The sequence below is a fragment of the Macaca thibetana genome, chromosome 18 (genome assembly GCF_024542745.1).
Source record: "Macaca thibetana thibetana isolate TM-01 chromosome 18, ASM2454274v1, whole genome shotgun sequence".
Classification (NCBI taxonomy): Eukaryota; Metazoa; Chordata; class Mammalia; order Primates; family Cercopithecidae; genus Macaca; species Macaca thibetana.
The window spans coordinates 45,756,493-45,775,817 of record NC_065595.1 but is presented as its reverse complement, the minus strand read 5'-3'; the positions used below and the strand labels follow the sequence as shown (position 1 = coordinate 45,775,817).

Sequence of the window (19,325 nt, the reverse complement as noted above, 5' to 3'; positions counted from 1 at the left end):
TCGCCATTTAGGAAAATACGTGTAGACAGACCTGGTTCGTGCTACATGAGCAGGCAGTGTATAGTCAGGGCTGCTCCCACCACTCTGAATGTGTTGCACCCCTCCGGTGGGTGATGGATGAGGCCAGCACTCTCCCTCCATTCACTCAATGTCCAGGTGAAGGAACTCCTGACGTCACCGTTGTTACAAAGCACAGTCTACATCAACACTCCATTGCTAAAATGTGTTACAGGTCATTGTTCCTTTAGATTAGGAAAGTAGGAGGCCATTAGCAACCCTGGTGAAAATAGTTTCAAAAATTAGTTGAGAGGAAGGATAGTCTGTTCAACAAATGGTGTTAGAACATTGGACAATTATAGGAAAAAACCTTGACCTAAACTTCATGTAGGGAAAAAGAAAAAACTTCATGACTTGGAGTTAGGCGAAAAGTTATTAGACATGACACCAAAGACATGATCCCTAAGAGAAAACAACCAATGATTTGAACTTTAACAAAATTAAAAACTTTAACTCTGAGAGCAATCCTGTTAAGAGAATAAAAAGACAAGCTATGAAAGGGAGATAATATTTGCAAATCATGTAACTGATATAGAACTTTATCCAAAACATATCAATAATTCTAAACTCAGAATTTAAAAAAAAAAAAAAACACAGAAATCCAATTTGAAAGTGGACAAAAGACTTGAACAGTGTACGAATGGCAAATGAGCATCTTCAGTATCTTTAGCCATCAGGGAAATGTAAAGTAAAGCTACAAGGAGATACCAGTGCATACCTTTGAGAATAGCTAATACAAAGATGCTGATAATACCAAGTTTGGGGAGGATACAGAACAACTCTGTACTATTTTTTCTGCCCTTTATATGAGTCTTAAATGATTTCAAAATATGGCTGGGCTTGGTGGCTCATGCTTGTAATCCCAGCACTTTGGGAGGCCAAGACAGGTGGATCATTTGAGGTCAGGAGTTAAAGACCAGTCTGGCCAACATGGTGAAAACCTGTCTCTACTAAAAATACAAAAAGACAAAAAAAAAAAAAAAATAGCCAGATGTGGTGGCACATGCCTGTAATCCCATCTACTGGGGGAGGCTGAGGCAGGAGAATCGCTTGAATCCGGGAGACGGAAGTTGCAGTGAGCCAAAATCACGTCACGGCACTCCAGGTTCCATCTCAGAAAAACAAAACAAAACAAAAAACACTTGATTTCAAAATAAAACATTATTTTATAAAATGTGGTGAGAATGGAAGCCTGATTGCAGGACTGATCAGGGAAAGGGAGATGAGGAAGTGGAGTCAATGAATGAAGATCATGCTGGAAAATCATCTGATCAGCAATCTTATAGCACATGGCTCTGAACTGTGGACTCTCTTGGCAGGCAAACCCTGAGGTGGGACACAGTAGCCAGGCTCAGCATAGCACAGGGTTAAAGAGCATGAGCTGCTGGGCTAACTTCTTAGGTTTGATGCTACTTAAAGTTGTGCAACCTTAAGACATAACTTGTGCCTCAGTTTCCTCATTTGAAAACAGGCAAAACAGTAGCATCAAATCTTAAAGGGTCATTTTGAGAATTAAATGGAAAAAATTACATATATAACATCATACTCAATACATTTTAACTTTATTATTATTATTCACCTAGATTTTACCTAGAATTAGCAGTTCTCAAAGTATCTCAATTCATTTATTTTATATTCTTACTCCCCACTTTCAAAAACTCTCTCTCATTACACCTCAGTTCCTGTTCCTGTCTGTATCTTCTCTATGTAGAATATTATTCCATGTAATTTATACTCTTTAGTGATTTTTAGTTTTATTCTAAATGTAAATTTTTTAGTTTTTAAATGAAATGATCTAAAATGGATCTTTTAAAAATAAATGCAGGCCAGGTGCAGTGGCTTATGCCAGTAATCCCAGCACTTTGGGAGGCTGAGGCAAGAGGATCGCTTGAACCCAGGAATTGCAGACCAGCCTGGGAAACAGGGAAATACCATCTCTACAAAACATTTAAAAATTACCCAGAAGTAGTGGTGCATGGTTGTAGTCCCAGCTACTTGGGAAGCTGAGGCAGGAGAACTGCTTGAGCTTAGAAGGTCGAGGCTGCAGGGAGCTGTGATGTCACCGCACTCCAGACTGGGCAACAGAGACCGTTTCTCCAAAACATAAATAAATAAATATTAAAATAAGTAAAAATAAATGCATTTGAATATACATATATATATATCTCTGTGGGCAAATCCATACAGAACCATTGTAATTTAAAACAGTTATAAATAAAGTATGAAGAAATAATTTACCCAAGATGATTACACTGTAAGGAAATAGATTAGTTAGTTGTATGCTGACTTTTTCTGTAGAAAGTAAAATTATTTTCTCTGTCCCTCAAGGAGTCACCCTTCTTATGAACAAAAAGCACGCCTTTTTCCCCCACAGCCCCACACCCTTAGGAACCTTTATGTATGATTTAAGTTGTCAGCAGATTAATTCAAACTTTTCACCAATAAATTATTCACATTTTTTCCTCTAGTAATGACTAATGGAATATGTAGGAAGTGTGAAATATATTCACATTCTGACAGTCATTTTTATCAGAGTACTGAAAGCACATATTCTTAAGCATGTATCACTGAACTACATTAAAATTAGTAGTACATGAAAAGAAACAATAGATAATCATTATCTAAATTCCTGAAGTACATAATGATGTGGTTATAACCTTTAATTAACATAATGCTTTACACACAGGTAGGTCTTTCATATATGCCTTTTGTTATACACACTGCAGCTAAGTGTTTATGTGATCAACATTAAAAGCCCTGAGTTTATAAAGTGCTGGGTCACACATATTTAAATCTCATGATCTTTAACCAGGGGAAGGCCACATTCCAAATGACAGAAGCATTGAAATATACACAGAATATGAAAAAATGGCATCATATTGCCATAATGTGCTTTTCCTCATACTTTGCCATATTTCTTCATTGCCTGCTTCTCTGAAGCAAAAATAACCAACTGTTGCAAAACATGGCCGGGTTTTATAAAGTGATCTTTTGTCATTTCCGGGAAGATTGCCCATGATCTCCACTGACCTAAAGCAGACTACCGTAGAGCTACCAAGTGTGGGAGCTGACCATTCAAACAGGCCAACTTTGGGGAGTATAAAGAAGATGTTTGGATAAAAGCTTTTATTTTCCTTTAAAAAATGATTTCACTACACTTCAAAGTTTGGAGTTTGGATGAAACTGTCAAGGGGCTGCTACTGGTATCTGGCAGGCAAGTATAGTATGTTAAAGAATGTCTATCAGATTATCTTGCAAATCAATCTTTTTCCAATCTAGAAAGGTGGTATTGAGCAAATAAAGGGCTAGATGGAAGAGCCTCATGCTTAAATAAAAGTTTTTCCTAAAAACAGGCTCATTTAAGACAAAATACAATGTAAATATTTATTGATTCTTTTCATCAGTTACTATTGCCCTACATTTAGGTTTCCATCTGTATTTCTTGAGTTCTTTGACCTTTTCATTGATATGGCATTTTAGAAGACAGGGCTTAAGTATCTTTATTTATTTCAAAATGGTTGGTAGGAGTAAATATTTTAACAATCCAGGAATAAGTCTGAGTACCCTGATTACACTGTTTAAGATTGTTCTGAAAGAGAGGTTGAATACTAGTCAGAAAGAAAACAACCAAAAAAGTGTGGAGAAAATATTATTTGTATCCCTAATAGCAGTGTTTCTCAAACTTTAATGTGGTTAGGCATCAAATAGGGATCTTTTTAAAATTCAGATTCTGATTCTGTAGGCCTAGGGTGGAACCTGGTATCCTGCACTTCTAACAAGCTCCCAGGTGGTACTGATGCTGCTGGTCTAAGGACCTCTCTGTGGATAGCAAGGTTTTGTCCCCTTATACCACTGGAAGTTGATCATCAACAGGGAAAATAAAAGAGCAATCTATCTGTAAAAGAGAGTCTTTGAAAGGTCTTTTTCCCAGTCAATGCACTAGCATTGTCTTCTAGCAATTTCCTTAGACCCAATTCCTTAGACCCAATTTCCTCAGACCCAACTACTTCTGAACTACTATTTGACACACAATGTGAAAACAAGGCAAACAATTCTATGGAAATAAAAATTAATGATGGTAATTTTCACCTTTTAGCCTGTAAATGTGTTTGTTTGATATGCATTGACTAGAAAAAGCTTTTGCATGAAAAATATACCTATTTTTTAAAGACAAAATTATAGTAGAAATGAAATTTAAGCACTGAATTAATCAAGTATCAGTAAAATCCCTTTACTCTTTATTGAGCCAAGGAAATGTAGTGGTTGATTAGATCTTTTTCAAAGGCAGGAAGCAATTGCAGTAATAAACACCATAAGTACATACATTTGCTTATTTGAAATAAAGGTGTGGAAGTGGCATTGACCCTTGACAGATTTTCCTCTTGTTCATAGAAAGGAGGGTGTGTTGGTTCTGTTAACTCTATTGTTGAGCAACAGTGAGTTTCTCTAAAGTTTCATGAATATCATTAGAACTAGTTATAGAAGTTAAATCTCTATGCTTTAGAAATATACTTTTATGAACTCTTTGAATTCTCAAAGTGCACCATCTAGGTATTAAACACAGCTTACATCTAATGCGACACATAAGTCAAAAACACCTTATCAAGGGGAATCTGAATACAAATGCATCATCTAGTAGTTATTTTTGTCTCAGGGGCTCTTTACACTTTCTATTTATGTGGGTTATATCTATTGATATTTATCACATTAGAAATTAAAACTGAGAAATGTTTTAAGTATTTATTTATTTAAAAATAATAATAGGCTGGGTGTGGTGGCTCACGCCTATAATCCCAGCACTTTGGGAAGCTGAGGCGGGTGGATCACTTGAGGTCAGGGGTTCAAGACCAGCCTGGACGACATGATGAAACCCCATCTCTACTAAAAATACAAAAATTAGCTGGGCGTGGTGGCAGGTGCCTCCCAGCTATTTGGGAGGCTGAGGCAGGAGAATCACTAGAACCTGGGAGACAGAGGTTACAGTGAGCTGAGATTGTGCCACTTCACTCCAGCCTGGGCAACAAGAGCAAAAACTGTCTCAAAAAAGATAAATAAAAAATAAATAATAACAATAGTAAACCCATCACGTGTTAAATTAAATAACATATTCCTGTGAAAAATAACATTTAGCAAAACAAAAATATTTAAAGAGTAGCATTGTCTTATAATTTTACAAATCTCCTTAAGGTCTAGACTAATGGATGACACTTGGATTCTCATAGCTGCTTCTGCATTCAATCTTTTGCAATATGTTGTTTTAGTTGTTTTTTTTTTTTTTTTTTTTTTTCTTTTTGACACAGAGTCTTGCTTTGTCGCCCAGACTGGAGTGCAGTGGTGTGATCTGGGCTCACTACAAGCTCCACCTCCCAGGTTCACGCCATTCTCCTGCCTCAGCCTCCTGAGTAGCTGGGACTACAGGCGCCCGCCACCATGCCCAGCTAATTTTTTGTATTTTTAGTAGAGACGGGGTTTCACCCCGTTAGCCAGGAAGGTCTCAATCTCCTGACCTTGTGATCTGCCCGCCTTGGCCTCCCAAAGTGCTGGGATTACAGGCATGAGCCATTGCACCCGGCCTAGTTGATGTATTTTAAGAAAATTTAGACTCTCACAGATATACACTTGGAAAGCAAAGGGCTATTTTAAAAGTCCTTTCCGATAATTGTGAATATTCTTCTTTGATACTATACCAAAACTCAGCAGGTGATGTTTCTTAAAGATTAGTCACCACATGAAATTTGAAATCCTATCAATGAACTTTGCTGCTCTGTTACATTAAAATTCATTGGTCCATCTTGCCCTTTGAATGTACAATATAATTTTGTAACATCATATACTGGTCATTTGAAAAATACTGGTTCACTGAATAATTCAGATCTTCCAAATACAGACATAGTTCATTATATAATATTTTTAAAGCACATTTGTTAATATCACTACAGATCTCATCAGAAAAGTATTGGAAAACTGTCATACTCATAGCAGCCGATTCAAGTTTCCCAAAATTCTAATTTGCACTTGAGATATTGGGTTTTATCGTTGCCAACAAATTCTGACTGTTGTTTTCCTTAGAGTGACAGCAAATTCAATTCATTCATTTTCTACAAATATATATGCCGAATACTTAAGTCTAAATAATCACATTTGTCTTACAGTCATTCTTTGAAGTAAAATGGTGTACCATGAAAAAAAGTTTAGTTTAGCTCACAAACACAGGAGTGCTTTTCCTCAATACAACAACATACTTCAGTATAAAATGAAAACGTCTGTAGGTACTTACTATTCTGTCACACAAATGTGTTCTCAAGGGTCAATATTTGATATAATTAATAATTCTACTTCATTAAGAATATTCCTAAATGAAACTGACTTTTTAAAACTGTGAGCATTTTTTACACTCTCGGTGCAAATGTCTGCACAGTGATAGGAGTAAATAATGTCTTAGTATTATTATGAAAATCATTTTGACCTCACAGACTTCCTGAAAGAGTCTCAGGGAACCAGCACCATATACAACTGTAGGAATAAATGGAGTATTTTAAACAGATCAGATATATTTGCATAATCTATCCCCTGGGAAAGGTCTTAATATAAACGGGCCAAGATTGGAAGACAGAAAATGAGGCGGGATTAATGATCTGGTGTCCTGGCTGAACATCAACTATTGCCTGTATCCCCATTCCCAGACCTGAAGTCTCCAGGCTTGAATGAGATGACTCTCCCAGCCCGCTTGTTTCCAGGTGCACAGCCATAGTGCTTGTAAATGGCATGAGCTTTCTAGGCAGACAGGTCTGTGTTTGAGTCCTAGCTCTACCCTCTTCTACGTGCAAAATTTAGTTACAAGCTTCAACTTTCTAATCCACAGTATAAAGACAACATTGCATTATACAACTCCTGATAGGGTTGTTGTAAAAATAAAATGAGTTAAGATTCATAAAATGCTTGACACAGTGCCTTGGTTATAATAAACACTCAATAAAGGTTCGATATTATTAATGTCTGAGATTGGTTTGTTTGTTTTGTTTGTTGTGTGGTTTTTTGTTTGGTTTGGTTTGGTTTTTTGTTTGTTTGTTTGAGACAGGGTGTCACTCTGTCACCCAGGCTGGAGTGCACTGGCACAATCACAGCTCACTGCAACAGCCACCTTCTGGGCTCAAGCAATCCTCCCACCATAGCCTGCTGAGTAGCTGGGACTACAGGTGTGAGCTGCCACAGCTGGTTAATTTGTGTGTTTTTTGTAGAGATGAGGTTTTGCCATGTTGCTCAGGCTGGTCTTGAACTCCTGAGCTCAAGAAATCAGACACCTCGGCCTCCCAAAGTATTGAGATGATAGGCATGAGCCACCGTGCCTGGCCTTGTCTCAGAGTTCTTTATGACCAATAAGTTAATGGCAAATATGGCCCCACTCTCTTTCCTGAAGCAGCAAGAGCAGTTGACTTCTCTCTCTAATCATTTCCTGCATGGCTTTGGATCTCATCATTCGGCCAACAATGCTGAACTGCTACTATTTCCCCAACTAAACCAAACCATCTCTCTCCACTGTGTCTGTGTTTGTCCCCTCTGCCTATATTCCATTTCCTTCACTAAGAAGCTTTTTCTCACCAGCCTGTGGTCCATGTTGGACAGGTGTCATTCTCTTCTTTGTTGCCACATTGCTATAATTAACTATAAGTACTTCTTGGAAGAATGTGCTTGTAGCCCCAGGATCAGTAATGGTGTATGTGTATAATAGTCACTCAATAAATGTGTGTTGCATGAGAGAATTAATAACTGTATAACAGCTGGCTTGGAAATAAGTTACTGTTCTTCACATGAAAGGCAAAGCCTCTTGTGTATTCTCACCACAAATATGTTTGTAAGGTGATCAGGCCACCTACCAAGTCGTCTCTCTCCACAAATCTTCTACACTTTTCATGCCCCAAACCTGAAGGAAAGCACTCTTGAATCTGATTCCAGTATTTAGTCCACCAAGCCTGCCCTTTCTACTGTGTTCACTGCCTCCAGCCACTCTCTGTCCCTCCTCTGACTGACCGGGGAACTACTTCCCACCTGGCTCCAGCCCATCCCATTTTCCAAGGGCAGATCCCTGCTCTCATTCACCCCTACTTTGCTTCAAGCAAGTTCCTTGGAGTGGCCACGACTCAGATATGAGCTCTCTCACCATTTCATCTCTTTACTTCCAAAGCTGAGTTTCAGTCATATGTCCTACCTAGTCTAATGTTCCTTCCTTGTAAACAATAGGCACTGGAGTCTAAATTGGTCATGGACTTTACTTTGGTTGTAGGATAATTCTGTTCTTAGTTTCCAGCATCATCACTAGGCTTATTTCCTGTAGGATGTAGTTGGGGATCCTTCATTCTCACCAGCTATCAAAGAGGACCAGATATTCCAACCTCCTGCCAAGGCCAAATCCTTGCATTTGCCAGTATTGGTGAAGCACAAGGCACCTGCTTAGGCCAGTGTGCACCAGCTTGAGACAAATGCTTGTCAGCAATGTCAGCACAGTATGAATACAGTGTAAGCATATTTGGAGGCCATTCATCTCAAGCCAGTGAACCCACGTCAGTAGACATGAAAATATACATAGGGTCCAGGGTTTGATTACAAATGAAAATTAAAATTGATTAGTACTATCTATCACTCCAATTTATTCTAGTCTGAATAACACTCATCGATTCAATAACTTGGGTCTCTCCTATCCTGCACGTGTTAACTGACTGACCCATTTTCATCTGACAAAGAGTCAAGACACAAATACAGATTATGCTTTGCATTTTCGTTTTGCCTTTTAAAAAATTCATACTCAGAGACATAACTGAAGAAATGTTACCTTTTCCTTAGAACCAGATTTAGCTTTGTTTCTTGGTCTTTGGAAAGCATGTTAAGCACGGCATTTGCTCTCCTTTCTAAGCAGCTCTATGGGAGATAACAGAGAAGGTAAGCCTCAGACCTGGATTGTGCTCAGAAGAGTGTCTGGGAAGGATGCAATGACAGAGCAGATAACTTCCTCCAGGCACACAGCACACCTGCTTAATATCATTACACAAAGATGTAGACAGGACTACTGACTCCTCAGTGATTTTACTGATCTGAAAAAGTGAATAAGCAGATCTGTTCATCTACCACCATGCAATTGGGCCAAGGCAATCACTATAATCACAGTCAATGGTTTAAACAAATTGGATTAATGTGGAACAAGGAACTAGTACAGATTCAATTGATTTCATAGAGTTCATTTTTGCCAAAATATACTCAGTGCTACTGAGTATTTGTAGGCATCTCCATCCACTTCACCCCCATCTGCAGCCACTTAGAGATGCTGTGAAGGGTAAACTAGCTCCTTTCCAAATGGAAAACATTGATTGCCTAAAAGAATTTCCATTAGGGAAATACCTATCTAGCAACATTTGTGTTATAAAAAGTCACCCAGAAATTTTTCTCTGGGGTTCCCATTCACTTTTCCAACCATGCATAAACAATCATTTATTTCAGCAGCCACTGAAGTTTTGTTCAGCGTCTAATTTTTATGGTGGAATCACCTTAAAAAGTGTCATAGATAACACTTCTCTACAAAGGTCCAAAAAGTCACCATTGTTCTTTTGCTTAGGATTGCTTTGGCTATTTGGGCTCTTTTTTGGTTCCGTATGAATTTTAGAAATTTTTTTTCTAATTTTGGAAAGCAGGTCATTGGTAGTTTGATAGGAATAGCATTGAATCTGTACATTGCTTTGGGCAGTGTGGCCATTTTAACAATATTGATTCTTCCAATCCATGAGTATGGAATGTTTTTCCATTTGTTTGTGTCATGTCTAACTTCTTTCAGCAGTTTTGTAATTCTCATCATAGAAAACTTTGTTAGCTGTATTCTCTTTGTTAGCTGTATTCCTAAGTATTTTATCTTTTTTGTGGCTATTGTGAATGGGATTGAGTTCTTGATTTGGTGCTCAGCTTGTGTGTCATTGGTGTATAGAAATGCCACTGGTTTTTGTACATTGATTTTGTATCCAGAAATATTAGAGAAGTGGTTTATTAGACCTAGGAGCTTATGGGCAAAGACTATGAAGTTTCTAGGTATAGAATCATATCATCTGCATACAGAGATAATGTGACTTCCTCTCCTCCTATTTGGATGCCTTTTATTTCTTTCTCTTGCCTGATTTCTCTGGCCAAGACTTCCAATACTATGTTGAATAGGAGGGGTGAAAGTGGGCAATTTTGTCTTGCACCAGTTCTCAAGGGGAATGCTTCCAGCTTTTGCCCATTCAGTATGATGTTGACTGCGGGTTTGTCATAGACAGCTATTACTTTGAGGTATGTTCCTTCAATGACCAGTTTCTTTAGGGTTTTTATCATGAAGGGATGTTGGATTTTATCAAAAGTTTTTTCTATATCTACTAAGATGATCATGTGGTTTTTGTTTTTAATTCTGTTTATGTGGTGAATCACATTTGATTTGCATATGTTGAATTAACCTTCCATCTCAGGGATAAAGCTTACTTGATCATGGTTGATTAGCTTTTTGATGTGCTGCTGGATTCAGTTTGCTAGTATTTTGTTGAGGATTTTTGCATCTATGTTCATCAAGGATATTGGCCTGAAGTTTTGTTGTTGTTGTGTCTTTGCCAGGTTGTGGTATCAGGATGACGCTAGCCTCATAGAATGAGTTCATCGCAGCACTATTCACAATGACAAAGACATGAAATCAACTTAAATGTCCATCAATAGTGGACATAGTGGACTGGATAAAGAAACTGTGGTACATACACACCATGGAACACTATGCAGTCATAAAAAGAATGAGATAATGTCCTTGGCAGCAACGTTGATGAAGCTGGATGCCATTATCCTAAGTTAACTGATACAGGAACAGAAAACCAAACACGGCATGTTCTCAGTTATAAATGGGAGCTAAACATTGCGTACCCATGGACACAAGAAGAAAACAATAGACACGGGGGTCTGCTTGAGGATGGAGAGTGGGAGGAGGAGAAGGATCAAAAAACTACCTATTGAGTACTATGCTTATTACCTGGGTGACAAAATAACATGTATACCAAACCCCACGACAGGCAATTTATCTAAGGAACCGACCTTCATATGTATCCCTGAAAGTAAAATAAAAGTTAAAAAAATAAATGAAATATAGTTTGGAAAGGGAAAAAAGTCACCATTGTAAGAGAAATAGCTGAGACAGGGGCCTTTTTTTTGTACTGAGTCATAAGCAACCTACAGACAGCAACTGTGGAACTTGACTTTGTATTATTCATAGTGCCTAATAGAATGTTTTTCACACAATGGATATGGATGACAGTATGGATTTCAGTAAATGGAAAATAAAATGCTTGCTGTGTGATAGCAAAAACTGGCAAGTAATGGTGGCAAGTCAGAAGAACCGATTTTGCTTTTCCTGTAAACACAAAGATGCTGATAACTTCTATGATTTAGTCAGAACACCTTATCACAATTAAATATGCCTCCTTAATATCTCTTTGGAAAATATGCCTAATTAGAAAATAGCTCTGGCATAAAATTTTGTTTTAGGAAGTTTATTGACAACCAATATCATACTCCTTACTGTTGACTCTGATTTACAAAATTTTAGATAACCAGAAGTTTCAATATGGTCATCACATTAACCCAAGACCAGCCCTAGATCATATATTATTGGTAAAAATTTTCTCAAATCTCTATTAAATGTGTTCCCTCAACAAACAAAAGACCTACAACATTTAATTTCATCATGGAAAATAGAAAAATAAAACATTTCTGTTTTCATTGTTACTATCTTATGCTACCAGAAGGGTACCAGCACCTAATACTAATTCATTTACTTGTCCTGAAATAGGCACATTAATTCCCAGCAGTGCTCATTTCTCTCTAAACAAATTCCTGTGTGTCTCTATGCACATGACTCATACTCTTTCCTTCCTCTAGTGATCCAAGAAACATTTTTATTCTATTCCTTTACATCTACATCTGGGAGTCTTATTAGCAGAGGTAAAAATAAATAACTTAGCTTAATAAATAACTTAGCTTAAATAGCTCAGCTTAGTGAATCTGCCTTTCCCAACAAATTCATACTTACTAACATCCTGAAAATGCTTTGTAGTTATTTAAAAGACTGAAAATTTTGGAAATTTTAATTCTCATTTTATCTAAACATCTATTGTCAAACCGGAGCAAAAACCTCAACAACAATGTATAAGGAAGGCTGCGAGTGTCCCATTTATATCCTCTCACCCTTACCACTTCTGTGTATGTGGGCCGAGCTTCCAGCTCCCAATTTCCTTCCCTGACGGCTTTTTATAGCCATTTTGCAACAGGTCAAAAGTGTCAGGGGCCCTTAGCAGGAGCCATCCACCAATGTGGAAGGAAGTTACTAAATAAATACCCCAGATCCCTTACTCCTGGGGGGCAGAGGATAGCACTGAGGCATCCATTCTACATAGGTCCCAGAGATCCCCCAGTGAGATTAAATTCCAGTTGCCCACAGTGGTAACTAACCAGACAATGCACTTTTTATCGGCTGCCTTCCCTCCTCGTTTTAGTTCCCAATTCTCTTACTGATATTTGCTTCATCTCTCAAATAAACTTTTTGTTCTACCATCTTTCTTGCAGCGTATGTTTCTGTGATAGCCCAAAGTAAGTCAGTTGGCAAGGGAAGATATTCTAAGAAGCAAATTTTCAGGATGGGATTCTAGAATTGAACAATTCACCAACCAGATGGCAACAAGGGCTCCATTACTGGTGATAAGTGGAATAGTACCAATATTAGGCATTCTGTGGCAACTCAACTATTAAGATTCTCACTTATTATTAACTGGAATCTGATACAGGTAGAAGATGGTGTATTGGATAATGCAGATCTCTAGTATTTGAGAGACTTGGGGAAAATGGTCATTAAGAACTACGAAACTAGTTTGTCATAAAGTACAATGAAGTTCTGAAGGAAGAAAATGACAGGCAGGTTCATGCTTCTACCAATTCAGCTCCTATATGTCTTTGCCTGAGAGCATTTTCTGCCCACTGAAAGCACTTTGTCCTCTGTGCCATAGGTTGAAAGAACTGGAAATTAATGACCTCCAGGAACAGCATGTAACCCATGACTGACAGGAATTGGTACATAAATACCTCACCTCACTCACCTCTTGGATGAGATGACTCTGAAACATGTGTTCTACACTGGTTCCCAGAGTTCCCTCATTGGCATTAAATTCCAGTAGCCCACAGTGATAACTGGCTTGACAACACAATTCTTATTGGCTGGCTTCTGTCCCTGTCCCACTTCCCAGTGTTTACTTTGTATCCTACTTAAGCTGCAGTCCTTTTTTCAGGGCCTACTTTCAGGGGCACCCAAACTAAATCAAATGGTCTTATCCATCATTACTAGGACTTCAGTTTTGTAGTTGAAGAACAAGGCAAAGCCATGATGATTATGCAGAACCCAATCAGATGTCATCTAAATATTTATAAGAGTTTGGCCCTATCAAGGAAGAAAACTATGAAATGAATTCAGAGTAGAATCAAGAGATACAGAAATTAGTTGAATTCTATCAACTGGTAAAGCAATTATGAGAAGAATTGGATTTTGTAGAGACTGAATCTTAGGGGCTAGCATGGGTTGTGAAATGATACTTTTTCTCAGTGATAGCCCTGTTAAAGACACCATACAGAGGGTTCACATTGCCCTCAGGTCCTTGACAGTGTCTCAGGACAATAAATACCCTACAACCCAAACAAAATTACCAGCAGATATGCAACTTGTCCATTTGAGGAGGTCTTGGTAGAGTCGCCCCAATTTACTGGGTAGAAATTTTTTCCTTTATTATTTCCCCAGGAAAATGTATATTAAAGGAGACAGATGAAAAAGTAAGTCAAATATATAGTATTATTGTGTTAAGTGTTAGAAATACATATGCATAATTAGCATTAAGAGCATATAAGAGAACAAAGAATACATTAAATGAATCTTGTGATTCCAATTTTAAATGAGCAATCAGGTGATTCATTTAGACCTATGATTTTAAATGCAAATTCATAAAAGAATTATGGGTTTATAAGCAATATGACAACATTTAGAATAAAAAATATTATAGTTTCTTCATGTTTATAAATATAATTTAATAGATTTTAATAATTTAAATACTTGAGAAAGTGCTATTTGATGTGATAATTTAATCACTCCAAAAATATCAAATGTATTAAATGTATACATCTTCCTTAAAATTAATTTTTAAATGATACCAATTTTTTAAACAGAATCATTAGATTTATAAGTTTAAATTTAAGCTTAAGGAAGAACTAAAGTTTGAATTTTGCAACTTTAGTAAATCAAATATTAATTTTAAAAGATCAAACCAGTACAAATAGTCTATGAACAAAAGTTGCTCCCAAGAACAACCAAAAGACTCACCCTAAGGTTGGGATACAATGAGCCCGTGTTTATAACCACTATGGACTTTGTATCTTTAAATAGGCCAATCTAGCAGCCCACAAGTACCTGAATTACCAGTTCTTCTCAATAGTTTTCCTTTTCAACCCCTTCACCACCCTGTCTGGATTACAACTAACCTATTCATTGTCTGATTCTTTTTGGAATTATTTCCATATTTTTTCTATCAGGGCCACAACTTTCAGAAATATGAAGATGACCTCCAATTGGATTCTGCAACTATGTGATGTACAGGTACAGACTTAGCCATGCTGACATTCTATACACCTCAACCATCCCACCTTAAAGTAGGCAAGGCACTTCGTACCTCCATTGCTTCTTCCTCTCCCACTTAAAAATAATATTTTTTTTTTTGCTCTCTCTCTCTCTATTGCCCTGACTAGCTGAATTTTCACACTTACATGAGGTAAAAGTACCAATTTCTCTAAATAAACAAAACAGCTTTATGTTCAGAATGTTAGGTGTATGTGGGAATTTTTTTTCTTTTATTTTTCATTAATTACTTTGCTAAAACATTTTCTTACCTTATTAGATGGACTCTTTTTTTGTATGAACTTCCTATAAGGTTACAGGGCATTGCCCAAGTAAATAAAACGAAAAGCCCATTTATGTAAATCAAATTCGACTATTACTATTCAGCACTACCTAGAAAAATAGGTAGTACTGAAATTTTTCTAGGTAGTACTGAATAGTAATAGTCGAATTTGATTTACATAAATGGGCTTCTCAAAGAAAATAAGTAAAATGTTTACTTTTTAAAATGCTGATTACTTTTCAAAGCCATTAATCAGTCAAAAGTTGAAAGACCAAAACATTCCATCTCTCTAGTTCACTGCCACTCTTTTACATAAAATGGAAGCAGCGGCCAGTTGAGAAGTCCTCTTCTATCCTACCCCAAACCAAAACCCAAACCCTATGGCTGCCAAACTCACCTGGAATCCCAGTACTACCTGGAAATCCTGTGGCTTAAACTTAAAAATTCCCATGTCATGCTTTCAAGCTCCCAACCTGATCCTACTTCTTAACTTTCAGAAGATAAGCCCGCTTATTTCACCAAGGAAATAAAAGCCTCCTTTATCTCTTCCCACATAGCCATGTAACTAACACATCTTTAGTACCTACTATGTAGCAGCCAGGCAGTATGCTAGAAAAAATCTACGCCTAAGAGAAAAATAAGATGCAGTCTCTGCATTCAAGAAATGCATTACCTGATAAAGAGGAGGATGTAGAAAATAATTAAAACAAAATATAATAAGTGTAGCTGAATGACTTGGGACAGTAATTCACAAAATGTGTAGAGTTCTTACAATAGCAAGTATATGTAAAAGATGTAGTTACCGGAGATTTTTCCCTGAATTCATTCTAACTACTAGCTATCTCCTAATTTATGATTATTTTTTGTCCATTGTCTGTAATTCCTGACTAATCTAGTTTAAAAAAAAATAAGAGAAAGATGTGAATCATTAAGAACAAAGAAGAAAAAATAAGTCACTATTATTTATAATATGACATTCCAATTCTGAGTTAATATTTAAAATGTTACTGTATATCTTTTGAAAGGGAAAATGTCTTAAATTTTCTCTTTCTCATGTGAGTGTGGTTAAATAGGATGAACAGAAAAATACACAGAAACATTTAAAAGAAAGATGGACCTGAAACAACAACATATTTTAATGTATTAACTGATTTAGTTCCTACCATCCTGTACTTCCTGGCATCCCAAGATCCTTTCCTTAAACAAACAAACAAACAAAACCTTCCAAAAGAAAAAAAAAAGTCAGAAAAACCCAGTAGTATTGTGGCTACCTATTGATGTGCTTAAAAACCACCCCAAAATTCAATGTCCTAAAATAGCAGCCATTTTATAACCTCTCATATTCTGTGAGTTGACTAGGCTCAACTGGGTGGTTCTTCTGCTCCACATGATATTGACTAGGGGTATACCCTTTCTGGACTCAATTGGATTAGAACATCCAAGGTGGCTGTTTACATGTCTGGTGCTTTGGTGAGAATGACTGGCAGGCTAGGCTCAGCTGGGAGGACACCAGTATATCAAGAGGTCTCTCTCTCATTCATACTGTTTAGCCATCACAAAAAATATATTGAGCCCCTTCTCTATATCAGGCACTACTCTAGGCATTAGCAATACACTGGTAATCAAGAAAGAAAATCTCTTTGCTTTCATGAATTTAACTTTTAGCATGGGAAAAAAAATAGTCAAATAAATAATAATTTTTAATAGCTATAAGTACTGTGAAGAAAATTCAACAGGTAATGTGAGAAAAATGAGGGAGAGCCATTTAACAAGTGTTTCTTAAATGAATAAACAAACATTTAGTTTCTCTCTCAGAAACATAGGACCATTATCAAACTAAATAAAAATGAGAAAATTATTAACATTTTGCTTAAATTAACATATTAAAATTATATAACGTATTTCAAAATGAATTCTGTGTTAACATACAATTCTGTGTTAATCAAGGAACAGAGGATATGATTTATTCTATTTGCCACTGATAAATTTTACCACAGACACTGATAGATTCTGTCACAGCGCTAACATTACTCATAGCTCATAGAATTTCAGAAGTAATTTTTTGTGCACTGTTACTGTTCATATCATTTTTATCATGATATAAAAAACTATCATAGACATAGTTAACCAATTCTGGTCAAAGATACATATTCCAAACCATTTTAAAATTGAAATCAATCCAATAAATTATAGTAGCATTTAAGATTTTAGTTCCTGAAATAGTTTATTGTTGAGTATTTACAGCATAACACTGAGTTATCACAAAATAAATAAGGTCTTTTAAAAATTAGTGAATCACAATGGCCTCCATTCTCCAATGACATTTTAATGGCAGAATATATATGTGAACAGAAAGATAGTCACGAATTGATAACTATAACCTTGAACTAGGGTTCAAAAACTTTAAAATTGTATTCTATCTTTGCTAATGACACAGGTCATAACTTCACGCAATAAAACTTCATTTATCAGTCCTTTCTTTCCAGTCCATTGGAAGTCCTGTCTCTACACCGACTACTCTGTGACAGAAAGTCTCTTGAATACTAAGGGGATCATAGTATCATGCCTAACTCACAGAAAAGTTACAGAATCAAATTATATAATAGATTGAAAGGTGTTTTAATACCATACGTACATGTGCATGATACGATTTTACTATTTAATGCTCATATATGCAAGATCTTGAAATGCCATGACTGAGGAAGTTGATTTTGAAGCCATTTGAAACAAAAAGTCATATAAAACAATAGAGTACTCGAAAAAGGAAACAGATATTAAAAATCATTTACTGCTAAGCTATTTCAAACAGTGATCTACAGTTTTTGAAAGGAAAACATTTGCCCTCATTTTAATAGCAATAATAAAGTCTTCTATATCAGCCTAGCTTATATTAGTCTTAGCAGTACAGCAAAGCCAAGTTCTAAACTTCTGATTTCTTCTTGGACCAATCTAGAAATGTAGGGTCATTCAGGTCGCTATATGGTGCCAGTAGTATATGCCATATCCTTCCAGGTGTCCTGGGCATTGGCATTCCATCTTTCTTAAAAAATACTTTGATCAAGTCTAAAACATTGTTTTTCATCAAGTCTAACGCATCATTGAATATGACAATCAATGTATTATTATTACACATAATAGATATATATAGTTTTAGAGAATGTGATAATACATTCATATAATTTGTAAAGAGCAAATCAGTGTAATTGGAATGTCCATCATCTTAAATATTTGTCTTTTCTCTATGCTAGAAAAATTCAAATTATTCTCTTTCAACTATCTTGAAATATACAATAGATTATTGTAAGGTATAGTCACCCTACTGATCTATCAAACACTAGGTCTTAATCTATCAAACTATATACTTGTACCCATGAATCAACTTCTTTTCATTTCCTCCTCTCCCCTACTCTTCCTGGTCTCTGGTAACCACCAGTCTACTCTCTATCTTCATGAGATCCACTTTTTTTCTTCTATATGAGTGAGAACATGTAATATTTATCTTTCTGTGCCTCGCAACATTACTTTTTAATGTATCCCATGAATGAAAGTTCTATTAAATTATGACATACCATGGATTGTTTAATACATGCCAATTTCAAGGATTTTAAAAGGTAAAAAAAAGTTTGTCTTAGAATCGATGAATATAATAATTACTTTGTTAGCATAAAAGTAATGTATATTTGTTAAAAATCTGAAAAATATTGAGTATTAGCTGAAACATGGTTGCAGGTAACAGAAAAGCTTGATTATGTAATAAAAATGCATATCCCTGAAAATCCAGAGGAAGGACAGAGGTTAGAGTTGATTTAATTCAGGAACTAATGGCTATCACAACAGCAGTTTCTTTCCGTCTCCCTGCTATGTCTCCCATAGTGTCAGTCTTCTTGAGACAAGCTTCTTTCATGGTATCTGTTCCAGGTTTCCCATCTGCACCCCCTAGACTACAATGGAGACAGAAGTTCTATCCTAGCATTCTAAGCAAAAAATCTTTTTTTTTTTTTTTTAAATGAAGTCACGCTCTGGTCCCTTGGCTGGAGTGCAATGGTGCAATCTTGGCTCACTGCAACCTCTGCCTCCCCAGTTCAAGTGATTCTCCTGCCTCAGCCTTCTGAGTAGCTGGGATTACAGGCACCTGCCACCACACTGGCTAATTTTTATATTTTTAGTAGAGACAGAGTCTCGAACTCCTGACCTCAGGTGATTCACCCGCCTTGGCCTCCCAAAGTGTTGGGATTACAGGCGTGAGCCACTGCACCCGGCCTCTAAGTAAAAATTCTAATATTC

At 36.5% G+C, this 19,325-nt stretch overlaps 1 long non-coding RNA gene across 9 annotated transcripts in view; it reads right to left on the bottom strand.

Annotated features, from left to right (window-relative positions):
• Positions 1–19,325, bottom strand: part of LOC126941064 (uncharacterized) — a 93,958-nt gene that overhangs the window by 61,842 nt on the left and 12,791 nt on the right. For 7 of the 9 annotated variants that reach the window (XR_007721071.1, XR_007721074.1, XR_007721070.1 and 4 more), the window contains 2 exons: positions 8,885–8,970; positions 32–2,151 (listed from right to left, as the gene is read on the bottom strand). This is a non-coding gene — a long non-coding RNA (uncharacterized LOC126941064). The remainder of the gene's footprint in view (positions 1–31; positions 2,152–8,884; positions 8,971–19,325) is intronic. The other 2 variants (XR_007721068.1, XR_007721072.1) reach the window with 2 other exon arrangements.